The 13,705-nt window shown below is 39.7% G+C and overlaps 2 long non-coding RNA genes across 5 annotated transcripts in view; one reads left to right on the top strand and one right to left on the bottom strand.

Moving 5' to 3' along the window:
* Positions 1–13,705, top strand: part of LOC102147372 (uncharacterized) — a 122,131-nt gene that overhangs the window by 93,942 nt on the left and 14,484 nt on the right. For all 3 annotated transcript variants that reach the window (XR_002804146.2, XR_011432924.1, XR_011432925.1), the window contains 2 exons: positions 10,838–10,970; positions 11,806–11,932. This is a non-coding gene — a long non-coding RNA (uncharacterized lncRNA). The remainder of the gene's footprint in view (positions 1–10,837; positions 10,971–11,805; positions 11,933–13,705) is intronic.
* On the bottom strand, positions 2,696–7,119 carry LOC138920918 (uncharacterized). Of its 2 annotated transcripts, none has more exons than XR_011432926.1 (2): positions 7,011–7,119; positions 2,696–3,175 (listed from the first exon to the last, which is right to left on the bottom strand). It is a non-coding gene; the product is annotated as an uncharacterized lncRNA (long non-coding RNA). The 2 variants fall into 2 exon arrangements; XR_011432927.1 differs by having other exon boundaries at positions 2,696–3,122; positions 7,011–7,105.

Raw genomic sequence — 13,705 nt, 5'->3', positions numbered from 1 at the left:
AAGGCAAATTTGATTAAAATTTCGAATCTAAGATTCCCAAACTGTGTGACTTTGGATACATTACTTACTCTCTTTTCTTCAGTTTCCTCATTTATAAAATGGAGATGTTAACATCGACTTTCAATGGTTGCTGTAAAGATTATGATATATGTGACCTGCTTACCTGACAGGTAGAAGATGCTTAATTGGCTAACAGCTATTTCTATAGCCCACAAGATTCTTTTCACTAACTATTTAAAATCATCATTTGGAAATGGATGATGTCTTCAAACTTAGGTGATATCAAATACATTTTCATACTTTCTTCCCTAAAAATATGATGGAAAATAAGTTACCGCTAAGGAAATACTGGTAGTTCACAAAGGTTTCAACAGTCTTCAAAGTCTGAATATTTTGGGACACCAAATTATATAAGCCAAGGCAAGTACTTGTTCTGTATTTTAATGAGTGAAGCTGACATCATAACTTTTTAATGTAATGTATTTTCATAGTTCCTGTCACTGTGAAAACCAAGTGTTCAAAGAAATACTTTAACAAAGAAATGGATATGTGAATGCTTTTGGTCCCCACACTCTTCTAGCCATGACAGACAAAATGAAGGATGAAAGGAGAGCTCATTATTTTGAAGAAACGACAGCTTAAATTAAAATAGCACTGTTCTCTTCCTTTCTTAGAAGTTCCTTTTACAGTAAGAGCTAAAACCTGTTATCAGTTGAATTGTGTCCCCCCCAAATTCATGTGTTGAAGTCCTAACTCCCAGTACCACAGAATGTGACCTTATTTAGAAATGTGGTCACTGCAGATGTAATTAGTTAATATGACATCATACTAGAGTAGAGGAGCCCCCTAATCCAATATGTGTGGTGTCTTTTGGACACAGACATGCACACAGGGAATATACCATGTGTTCATGAGGGCAGAGATCAGTGTGATGCTTCTCCAAGTCAAGGAATGCGAAAGATTGCCAGCAAACCACCAGAAGCTAGGAGGGATGTATGGAACAGATTCCTGCTCACAGCCCTCAGAAGGAACCACCCCTGCCATCACCTTGAACTCAGACTTTTAGCCTTTAGTACTGTGAGACAATAAAATTCTGATGTTTCAGCCACCCTGTTTGTGGTACTCTGTTATGGCAGCCTCAGTCAACTAATATAACACCAGACTATTTATTGAAATACGAGTTGTGAGGAATTGTGTATAAACCTGTATTGGGCTTCTCTTGCTATGATATTTTACCACAACTTAGCAGCTTACTACAGCACACATTTATTATCTGACAGTTTCTGTGTGTCAAGAGTCCAGGCATAGATGAGCTGGTGCTTCTGCTCAGGCCCTCATAAGGCTGCAATCAAGGTGTTCGCCAGGCTACATTCTCACCCGAAGGCTCGACTGGGGAAGAATCTATGGCCAACCTCATTCAGGTTGTTGGCAGAATTCTTTTCCTTGTTCTTGTATGACTGAAGTCCCCGTTTTTTTGTCTGGCTGTTGGTTGGGGCCATTCTCAGCTCCTAGAGGCTAAATGTTGCTCCTTGCTAGGTGTTACCCTCCATAGTCAGTTCACAACAGGACTGTTTGCTTTTTCAAGGCTAGCAGAAGAATCTCTGTCAGGCCAGTCTACTAAGACAGAGTCTTATATAATGTAAGGTAATCATGGGAGTAACATCCCATCAGTTTTGCCATATTCTATTGGTTAGATAAATTTACAGTTTTGACCCATGATGAAAGGGAGGTAATTGCAGAAGGATGGAACTCATTGGGAGTCACCCTAGGGTCAGTTGACCACAACACCTAAAAAATATTTTTTTTTTTAGTAATGAGAAAGCATGCTCAACATTGATACAAACACACATTCAACAATGGAAGCAGACCAACTGTCCAATTACAAAACAATCATGGCATTACAGAGCCTGCAACTCTGTAATAATCAAGTTCCAAAGATAGAGATATACAGTTATATTTACTTGGAGAAGATTAACTAGTGCAAGCCTAGCCAAGACATCCTGAGATGTCCACTGCCATCATTCAAAAGGCCTTTGGTCTTTTGATTTTCTCAAGCTTTGATTGATTTTATTACCCTCTCTTATACATAAAAAGATACCTTTAAACAATTCTGGAGTATACCTGAAGTAATGGTAAAATGCTTATAATTATATGGGAAAGAAAAATAAAAATATTTTTTAATTATAGGAATGAAAAGAAGGAAAAATAAAATTGACCAGAATTATTGATGTATTTTTAATTAACTAGTCCTTTCAATGAGAGATATAACCAAATATAGTTAAGAAAAGGTCAAAGATACAAATATTATAGACAAATTTTGGTAATTTTAATTAAATAATAATTTCATTTTATTAAATAAATAAATTTGGAAAATATTTTCAAAGTCTTAGGTTAATTTATTCTGAAAAAGATTAGATGTTGTGATTCAATTATAATTTAGGCATATACTACAAGATAAATTTCATTCCAGTTAATACTATATTTTTCCAGGTACACATTCAATAGCTAAAAGGGAAAATATTTCAAGTTTTAACTCAAAGTTACATGTGATCTGGCTCTATGATAAGATGATGAACTATCTTCTTCTACTTTTGTATCTTTAAATTTGCAAAGCTCTTTCTGAAGTTATGGATTGATTAGATTAAATAGACATTCTGCAGAGTTAAAATTAAAACATACATATCATACAAGAGGGTCAGTTGGCAAGGATTGCCTTCTAAATTTTATGTCCCCAGACAGCCATCAGGCAGCCAGCAGAAAAATGCAGTTTGAAGCCATGGAGTCTTCAGTTTTTATCTCTGACACTACATTGAGATTGGACAGATGGAAGCCCAGCAGCAGACATGCAAAGTGGATGCCAAATGAGGCACATATACATGGCAGAGTGGTGCCCTACGCAGGTGGTCATCTTCTCCTTTCCAGAACCTTTAACATGGCTCACTCCAAACTTGACTATGCTGTAGCGATATTGACACGTTCTTCAGTCATTGGTGAATGTCAGTGGGCTCTTGGCTCTTTGCATAAGGAACTTTAGCACACTCTCTGCTCTGTACATATGTCCAAGTTGGCAGCCAGTTGGCATGGCTGCTGATGTGTCTCTATCTGTCAGATCTTCTCATCACCTTTGGGATGGAGATAGACGATATGAATATGTCAGCAAGAATGTTACCATTGGCTATGGAAAGATGTCCAGGGAAATAAAAATTAGGGGATATTTTAGAAGTAACCTGGCAAATTATCTTTATCATCTAAATCAAGGATCTACTTATCTTTTGGAATACAGGAAAAATCCAATCAAAATAGAAAAAGTTTTATGACAATTTTAGCCAATATTTCAAATAGTCTTCAATAGTTAATAAATAAAAAACATCTTGTGCAGTTGAGCCAAAGATAGTATAGATCAAGCTTACAGATTAGAACTCTTTTTCTAACACAATATCAGACAGGGTATTAAAAAGAAAACCTAATAACCAATCTTTTAATTGATTAAAATTACAATAATAGATCATTACATGAAACAGAATCATGCAGATATTCTAAAAGTTCACTGTAATAATTTTTCAGACAGTTTTAGAATGATGTGTATGTTTCTACATTCACATGCACATATATTTACACTTCCCATTTGTCTACCCATTGCTCAGCTAATGGAAGACACCCAAATTATTTTTTTTCTTCAAATTTATCAGGTAACCTTGAAACAATTGGTTGAACTAGTTCCATTTTAAATTAACTTCTCCATCATCTTTTCAATTCAGTGATGTTATCTTTAATTCTTACATTCATTCATCTATCCATTCATACCAGTAAATATTTACTGAATTCATTATCACCTGTCCAACCCTTTAAGCAGTTTCTCTGACTACTTTCCCTAGGTAATTTCATGAAATCATTATTTAATCACTCATTCACTCATTCACTGAAGAATCATTCTTGATTTTTCCCTTTCACTGACCTCTTACACGCAATCAGTTCTTAGTCTTCTTAATTCTATTTCCTAAATATCACGGATTAGTCATCTCATTTCCAATGCCAGCAGCAGTATTCCTTCCCCATGTATTCAAGTGACCATGAATAAGACTGTATAGCCTAGACTTTGGAAATATACCAATGCCACCCTGTTTTATAATAGTAAGGATGCATTTTTCACAAAGGTGATAAATATTATCCTTTAATTATCTTGGGGAGATTAATTTTGGAATAGTAAGAATAGAGACTGGGAAAATGTAGGAAGGAGTTTTTCTCTTGCATCTGAGTGGGGGTTGTGGACAATTGTGTCTTATTTTTAGATATGCAAAAGTTTTCAAAATGCTCTTTTTAGAAGTAATTATCTTATTTTCCAATGACACCCCTGTGTTACAAATGGAAACCTTAAACCTTGGCTTTTCTGTGGTGGTCTTGACAGCATAGAAATAGTAGAAGAGAGCAGCCTGAATCCAGGACAACATCTCTGGTCTGTTGCAGGTCAAGGTGATGTATCTGAGTTCCAATTTGATGGGTGAGCAAAAAACCAATGAATAATAATGCTTTGGAGATTTAGAGCACAATAAAGGCAGGGAGAACTTGAAGGAAGACTGGACTTCATATTTACTTAGGCAAGTACTGGCTGGGGATCCTGACATCAGTCATTATTGGTTGGGTCCTATGTAATCACAGTGTAATTCAGTGCTGTCAAACATGGGCTCTAGTGGTGGATTCTGTGGGTTTGAATTTGAATCCTTCTGATATTTAGTAAATAATTTAACTTCTCTAGGTCTCAGTTTCCTCAAATAAAAAGAGAGATAATAATAATGACAATATCCATCTTGCGATGGTGTGGTGAGGTTTAAATGAGATAACACACATAAACATTTAGAACAGTGTTTGCCAGACTAAGTGATAAACAGATGGAAGAGATACATTAGCTTGATTGTAATCCAGACAAGATAACTGGAGGTGCAGTTTAGACTGACTTGATCCCACATCCTACCTACCTCCAGGTTGCCCTCTCTGACCCGTCCTCCACCATTGCTAACAGAGTTGCCAGAATGCGCTTTTTAAAACCAGGATGATCATGCCATTTCCCAGGCTAGCTTTCTTTAGGTACCCTTCATAACTTTCAAGTTAGACCAAAATTTCTCACCATGGAATGTAAGGAGGGTGACCATACGATTTATCGTCTAAGCTTGAGAGTGATGGTATGCACTGTTACTAGCTACTTTGGGGCAATAGGCATAACTTAGGCAAATGGGGACATACAGTTCCTATGGAGATGAAGTCCCTCTGCTGTCTGGTCTCCAGCCACACCTGTTAGTTTCCTGATCCTCTGCTGCAGCCGCCCAGACCCACCAGCAGTCGCTAAACTCTCGTGTTTCTCTGTGCCTTTGAATATGTAGCCCGTAGAACCCTCACTCTCTTCTCTCCATTCTTTCACCAAATTTATACCTGTCATTTTAAGTCATTTCTGACTTAAACCTCTCTGGATTCATGAATTCTGAGATATTTGTGTGTCTATGTGTAAAACAATGGGGGCTTGTCTCTCCCATTATACAGTCATGTGTCACTCAATGACAGGGATAGGTTGGGAGAGACGCGGCGTTTAGTGATTTCTTGTGTGAACATCACAGAGTGCACTTACACAAACCTAGATGGTATAGCCTACTACACACCTAGGCTATGTGGTAATCTTTTGGGAACACTGTCATATATACGGTCTGTCGTTGACCAAAGTGTCATTATGTGGTGCATGACTGTAATCCTAAAAATAATGGGGTCCAGCCTGGTGGCACAGCAGTTAAGTTCGCATGCTCTGCTTCGGCAGCCCTAGGTTCGCAGGTTCGGATCCCAGGTGCGCATCTCACACCGCTCATCAAGCCACGCTGTGGTGCCATCCCACGTAAAATAGAGGAAGACGGGCACTGATGTTAGCTCAGGGCCAATCCTCCTCACACACACACACAAAATCATGATAATAGTTGCCTATTCCATGCATACCGGAACCAGGATAGGTGCTTTATGTGTGCTTTCTCTAAACAATCCTGCAAAGTATACATACATTTTCTGAAGTTTTAAGATAAAGAAATTGAAACCCAGGGAGGTTAACTGACTTGCTAGTGCCCTCACAGCTAGTAAGTGGCAGAGGCAATGTACAAGTTTAGATTGTTCCATCTCTAAGCCCATCTTTTGCCCAAATTGCCCTCTCATCAAAACACCTATTTGAAAGAATTGTAACGAACATATGTGTTCTCTCTCCACCTGCATTATAGATTTCCTGAAGGTTAATACCATTCTTTATTCATTTTTTCCATTAAATTTCCTGTACCTAGTCCAGTGTTTGGCACACAGTAAGCATGTAATAAGTGTCTCATGGATGGATCACTGAGTCTTAACCAATTCAATGACTTTGTGAATAGTAATCAGTTTCTTTCACTTCAAAGTCATCCTTCCAGAGTTTTCTGCCTTCAGACACATTCCTCCACTTTGGGGCTCTGCATCTCATACCTTTGTTGACCACCTAACAACGTCCTGCAAGCCTGAAACCAGCACTGGATTCTAATATTTGCAAAAAATCAAAGCAAACTGACACATACGGCAAGGCACAAAGGCTTCCCAGGAAGATGGCGGATCAGGGAAACAACACATTTGCTACATAATACACAAGGAATTTTATGTAAAGATTGCTTCCATTGTTTTCTTTCAGAGTTAACTAGAAATATCCTTTTTGAACAACTTGCCAGAATCATTAAGGAAGTGGTAATTATGATAAGAATAGGAAGAGGGAGAATGAAAGGCAATTTTGGAGCATAAGGTTACTGTGGAGGAGGCCAGGTCTTAATGGGATTTTAAAGCAGGGGACTTTGGATAGCTAGATGACAGTATGGCAAGACTGATGGGATGGTGGCACTGGGAGTCTGGTGTTTTGGGGAAAGGAGTGTCAGCCCACAGAAGAGAGGCAGTGGCACAGAACACAGCTCAGTAAGCAGCATTATAGATAACCCACGCCGTTCAATTTTGTTTGGACTAGTCCTTACCTTCTGTGAAAACGCAGGGGCAAAGCGAATCTGCCATTTGACTCATATTCCTGTCAACTTCAGGGTGACTCCTGCAGACACAGATGGGACACCTCACAAATGTGAGTCCTTGCACTATAGAAAGAAAATTGAGTGAGGGCCCTTTATGACATGAGCAGCTGTGCATGTGCACAGCTTGGAAGGGCCTGTGTAAATCAGTCACCTTTAATGTTTTGGGTTTAAAATGTTAAACTCTTACTGTGCTGTCTCAACACAATATGGGAATCCTCCCAGTTTATATTTCTACTTTGGTTTTGCCTGTATATAGAAAAAGTTGTGCAAAAATGAACGAAATACCGTCCAACATTGAGAACATCGCACTTTAGATGACTCAGAGGGGGTCTTCAATAAATGAGTGCCCAAATACAGTCTGAAACCTGAATTCTGTTCTCAACTCTGCTGTTATTGGCCATGGGTCCTTGAGTAAATCTCTTGACCTTCTTGTGTCTCTAGTTCCTTATGTTTTAAATAAGGACATTGTGAGGGATAATCCCTAAGGTACTTTGCAGTTTTAAAAAAAATTTGTATTATTCTTAACAAAGTTAGAAATGCTAAAAGAACAGGAAATTTTAGAGTCAGTCAAATCTGAGTTAAAATCCTCAAACCACCACTGAGTGACCTTGAGAAAGTTACGTAGCCTCTCTACAGCTCATTTTTCATCTGTAAAATGGGAATAATATTGACAATCTTGCAGGCTTGCAGAAACCATCAAATGAGATCAAATGTGAAGCTGACTGCATATCACCTGGTATATAGAAGTTATTGATAAACGAGGATATTTTTACAGGCAGAAGGAATCTCATTTTCTATGAGATTCATGCCAGTGGGATGCTCAAGTCACTGTTTGCATTCCTCCCCCGTGAAGGTGTCCATGAATTGAAATGAGCACTGTGTTTGAGCCTCATGGCATTCAGGCGTTGCTAAGGCAACCACTAATTTCCAAATCAGGGTAAATAGTTTTCCAGAATGTGCAGTTTCCTTTAACAAATTGGGTTCCATTGAAGGGCACACCTTTCCTTCCCCTGCTGCTTGGACCCCGGTTAGAGCTGTGCACCTGCAGCTGTGTGTGCCAGGGCCTGCTTTCATCTTCTGCCAATGACACTCTGAAGGTAACAGCCAGTAACGGAGATCCCTGAGGTCTGTCAGCTTCCCAGTCTTTACCTTTTGTACTTTGTCAAGTTAAAGGCACATTTCTTGACTCACACAGTAGGGCACTGAAACAGCTCCTTGGCACATTGTGTGACAGACTTCTAAGCAAAGATGCCGTGCTGTTTGCAGTCATCTCGTTCTGCCTTCTCTTCCCCACCCCGCGACTCTCCTTATTTCCCCTACTCGCTCATATGCATTCCTGCAGAGAATGAACCTATTAAGCCAGCCTTGCCTCCCCGGCTACATTCTAGAGTTAAATTAGTCCTCTTCATTGTTGCAAATAATAGGCGACCACTTATACATCAATGAAAATTCACTGCACTGCTGTGGGGTTATTTCAGTCCTCAGTAAACTGCACAATCCTGCCATTGTTTATGGGGAGTGATTTTAAATCTCTTTTGCTCCATTTTAAATCTTTTCTTTCAGGAGGGGTGGCCAATCTGCCTTGTATACTTAGCATGCTTTTTCTTTCAACCCCTTGGAACAATGGGTACTGTAACAGCAGCATCTTTTTCTGCAATAATTCTTAGTGTTGGCTTCTGCTTTTGAATATGCCAGTAGCAAAGCATGAATACAATACTAAAAATTCATGGAAGCATGTTAATTACCTTCCCTAGGAATATGAAAGAGAATTTATGGTTATTTATTCTTTTCTGGTCAAGTCCTGAAATCAGAAAAAGCCTTACTCGCTTTTTCACGGCTCTATTAGGAAAGGCGTTCGCCATTCACTTTCGCTGAGGTCCTGCCTCGTTCCAGGCAGTGTTAGGCCTCTCGTGAGTACTGTCTCCCTTGGAACTTGAAATAACTCTGCAAAGTAGGTATTATGATGTCCATTTTACTAACATGGACACTGACTGGAATTTTTAAAGATCTTGCATTAAAAAAGTATTCAATCTGGAAAGCTCACATTTCTGCCATGCACCGAAATTACTGATACAATCTACTAAGCAAAACATTTCTCCACATGCTAGGAGAAAAGAAGTTTAAAAATTTATTGCAAAGTGTATTGCACATAAAATAAAAATGTATATAGTTTAAAGAATAATGATAAAATGGACATGCATTCACTTGCTACTCTTTTGAGAAGACCCTACCTTCCTGATGTGCCTGTCCTGGGCCCATTGGCCCTCAGATTCATTGCGCTGTATCACAGGAGGGATGGTCCTTGCATCCTGACATGTGTGAGGTCAGTGTGAACCATGACAGGAGACTGGAAGGCAGGAGGCAGGGAGAAGCCAGGCCAATTCCCTCCCCGCCCAGATCTTGGGTGGCTTTCTTGGCTGTGGCTGTGTATTCTCCATGGCTCTTGGAAAGGCCCATGTGGCTCCAATCTGGCCTCTGGTAACACTACCTTCTTGCTTTTTCTCTTTGGTTCAGAGCTGATAGTGGATTCCTGCTTTTGCTTGTTCCTGGCTTGCCTCGCTCTCTCCTATTTGGGTTCTCAGCTTTTTCATCACCTGTCAGTAATTTCTGATTAAATTTCTCTTGATGCAAATACTTGAAGTGGTTTCCTGTTTTCATGTTTAGATCCTGATTAATGGACCTTAAAATCCCAGTTTTATTAAGTAAGTATTGAAGATTTAAATGAAGACCAAATCTACATATCTAAATAAGCTATTTTCCATACTTTCTTGCTTTTCTGCCTGTCATGCAAGCAAATGTAACACTAGCGTTTCTACAGAGTCTGTGTATAAAACTCTTGGTTGTTTGTAGATAAGAGGATTTGCATAGGTCATTGTGGTAAGCTTTTCACTTTATGGCGATTAGGTAATTTGTTGAGGATAGGAAGATGTAAAAATGTGACTCTCTGTGTCTTGTATTTGACTGAAGCCCCAAGATGAAGAGAAAGAAACGAGAGGAGGCAAACCATTCCAAAGTGAGGTTCTGGACCACTTACTCATTACTTGCTGAGGAGATGCCCAAGCAGGTTTTATAACTTTTAGCCTAAAACTCACTTGAGGGAATAAAGTGTCAGGACTGAAGAAATAAAGAAAAATATTTCTTTGGAGAAATTTATTGCATTCCAGTTGTATTCCCTCCACCCATGGGAGAAGGGAATAAAATGCTGTTCTTTCACTTCGTGCTGACTCTGAGGAGCTTCAGTGAAACACCTTGGAGAGCGCCATTTGGATTGCCTGCATCTTTAGGCACAAAGGATGATGCCAGGTCAATTCCCAGAAAGTCCTAAAGGGAAAGGCTGTGGCTGGGTAGTTGCTCTGACGGACAGTGAAGAGGCGTGATGCACTGGAAGTCACTCACTCCAAGTGTTTATTAAGTCAAAGGAATCTATGGACTGAAAGTGGGTTTGAGAGAGAGCTTTGTGCTAGAATGTTTGATTGGGAGGACTGTGGGTCCTGGATGGAGAGCTTGAGCAGGGTGGCTTGCCAGAGTTTGAGGAGAGAGATGCAAGCAACACAACGAAGGAGAGTCATTGTCATGTCAGGCGAGCTACATTTGGAAGCTCCCAGGGTGTATGGATAAGGAGTGGGGTAGTGTTTTCCAAAGAATCTACAAAGGAAAGATTCATCTTTGAATGCACAAGTCTAGAGAGCACCAACTCCAGATTGCTGAAGTGCCAGTAACCCGTAAAGTAAGATCTTTCCTACTCTTTACCTATTTCTCTCTCTTCCTCTTCTCAGTGCCTACAAGAGCTGGTGGTGGATGGCAGGGGGAGAGGAGGAGAAAGTAAAGAAAAAGTCACCCACGCTGTGTCACTCACTGTGAAGTCCAGCATGAAGACTGCCAGAGAGGAGCTAGCGGATGACTTCAAACGTAAATGAATTCCTGAGTTTTGCTATTACATGTACTGGACAATTTAATTACCTGAATGAAAATGTTTTGTGAATAAGAGTGACAGGAGAACTTTTGAAAGTGAAGAGAAAAATCATAGGAAAAAAAGCCAGTCTGAATATAAATAGTTAGCTTTTCTCTATCTGAAACTCCCACTAAAAGTTTAGTAAATCTATATATAAAGGCATAAACCAACTAGGACAAAGGAAATTGCAGAGGAGGCAATAGCAGATCCAGCAGAAAAAGTTTTTGAGGCTGGAAACCAGCAGGACAAGTGGTAACAGACAAAGCAGAACCAAGGAAGCTGAATCCTACACAGTGGGAGGGCTGACGATCAATTCGATTTAATTAGAGAATTACTAAAAGGCTCAGGAGTTGGCTAGCACTGGAGACATGCAGAAGTGGAAGTGAGGGTTGGTGAAGCAGAATTGTTGAATGTCTGCTGAAAAACCATTAGACTCTCTAGATTCCCACCAGATTGTTCGAGGCCCTTCCTCTGTTCCTCCACAGCCCTGTACATTCCTCCATATTTCCAAATAATGTGCTTATATTCTCCTTCCTGACTTTTCACTTTTAGACACTATCTTTTGACTTTCAGCTGCTTGCTTCCCCACACACTTTTCTATCCCTGGTAGTTTTACTGTCATTTTGGATGATTAACATACCATGTTTACATCATCATGACTATGTAAATGCTGTTCACTACTAATCCATAGGGGATACTTAATTATTTTCCTGCAAACATTTTTGTTTTCTATAGCATTGATAAATGCCTTTTCTTTACAAATTTTGATTACTTTTACATGCCTCCATCCAGAGGAATAAAACGAGGAGTCATACGAGATGTTCCGCAGGATAAGAACACTCACAGTCACAAGACCAAGGCTTTGAGGAAGAACTGAATTTGGGGATGGAGCAAGAGGAGTGAGATTTAGAACCACCAGGCAAGTCCCATTGACTGGGGAGGTCGGATATCACTTCAGTTTGATGCTTCTAATGTACTGTATTCTCAGCACTGTGTTAGGCACTTAGAATACAAACACACTCATTTTCATATGGTCTATGCCTTACTTGTCACATTAAAGTGTTGACAGAGAGACAAATAACCAAAAATTACATCACGGAGTATTTGAAGAAGGGCAAGGGGGTGGGGGTGATGGTAAATCCGGCAAAGCTTCTCAGAGTCACAAGGCTTGATGATTCTTATGAGACAGGTAGGGATTAACTAGATGGAGACAGAGGAGAGTGAAGTTTCAGACAAAGAGTAAATATTTACCATTGTTTGGTATAATATTTTAGAGAAGATTTTTTTTCAGTGTTGTTGAGAACAAATCTGGGGTGGGAGGTTAGATCAGTTTGGAGCTATTGCAATAGTCTAGGCAGAAAATGATGAGGGCATAAACTAATACTCTATCCAGAAGGAATTGATTTGAGAGCTAGTATAACATTTGAATTAATAGGACAGTGTTACCACCTAGACACTGAGGGATACAGTGGACTCTTGGATAGCATAGGTGCTTTTTTAGGGGGTTACTAGATTGATAACCATGCCATTTACTGAGATATGCACACAGGAAGTGGGTAGACTTGGGTGGATGGTTATGACTTTTAGATTTATTGAGTATATACCATTTGTGGAAGATATATACGAAGAGAATGATGAGGTGGGATAACATATTGAGATGTAAATGATGTTTTAATCCCTTCTCTTGGATTCAGTTGGTATTCCCCTGGCCCAGGCAGCTAGGGTATTCTGTCTACGCTGCCACAAGAGAAGAGATGATCAATATGAAGCACAGCAAAAGAGTTAATTCTTAGGTTTAACTTCCATAAGCCTAGGCCTTCCCATAAAGAAAAATTTTGAAGAAAAAAAGAATTTTGAAAACAGATAAAAATATTCCTTTTCTGCAAATGTCTTCCCCTTCCTAGGCTAGAGAAAATGTTATGGGCTCCAGAAAGGGACCTCTCTTCCTCAACTCCAGAGACATGATTTGGCAAATTACAGCATTCTCTCACAACAAGCAAGGGCAGGAGCAGAAAAAATCTTCTCCTGGTGTGTCTAGATAGACTGGCTGGAGATGGCTGTGCAGACATGCCCACAACCCTGAGTGATTTGGGATCAAGTGAATATTTTCCATGTGCCCTAGAATGGCTCATCCATGGCTGAAAGTGGGCTGAATTCAATGAAGTCAGGAAAGAGGAGATTGTGGCCCAGATTTCTGTGGGTTGATGAGTAAAGCCCAAACTGGGAACAGGGACATCTCAGCAAATGGCAAAGTGCATATGTAAACAGATTGTTCTCAAACCCCGCAATGTCCTCAGAATTGAAGAGCAAGTCGAGGGAGAAGGCAGATTGCTCCTTCAACTGATTGAAATGAAGTTTTCATTATTGGGTGAAATGGGTTCTCAAATACAAATGAAGTTCAATTCTTGAAATATAAAGAAAGCTCATTTATGTGAGGTATAGTTTTGTAGCGTGGGATGCACACCTGCAGTGTACGGTATGCAATTGGATATGCTCTCCTGGAATGCAACTGAGAAAGCTCATCTGGAGCTGTTAGCTTGGAAGGCATCAGCGTGTCTGTGGTAGTCGAAAGCTTGGCAAGAATCGGATTACCTTGGTAACATACGGAGCAAGAGAGAAAAAGGTTGAGGGCAAAAATGTCTGAAGAACACCAAAATTCAAACCAGCAGAAGAAGATGACGGTCCCCTTAAA

The sequence above is a fragment of the Equus caballus genome, chromosome 26 (assembly GCF_041296265.1).
Source record: "Equus caballus isolate H_3958 breed thoroughbred chromosome 26, TB-T2T, whole genome shotgun sequence".
NCBI lineage: Eukaryota > Metazoa > Chordata > Mammalia > Perissodactyla > Equidae > Equus > Equus caballus.
The sequence above is the reverse complement of the archived record's forward strand: the minus strand, read 5'-3'. Positions and strand labels throughout refer to the sequence as shown.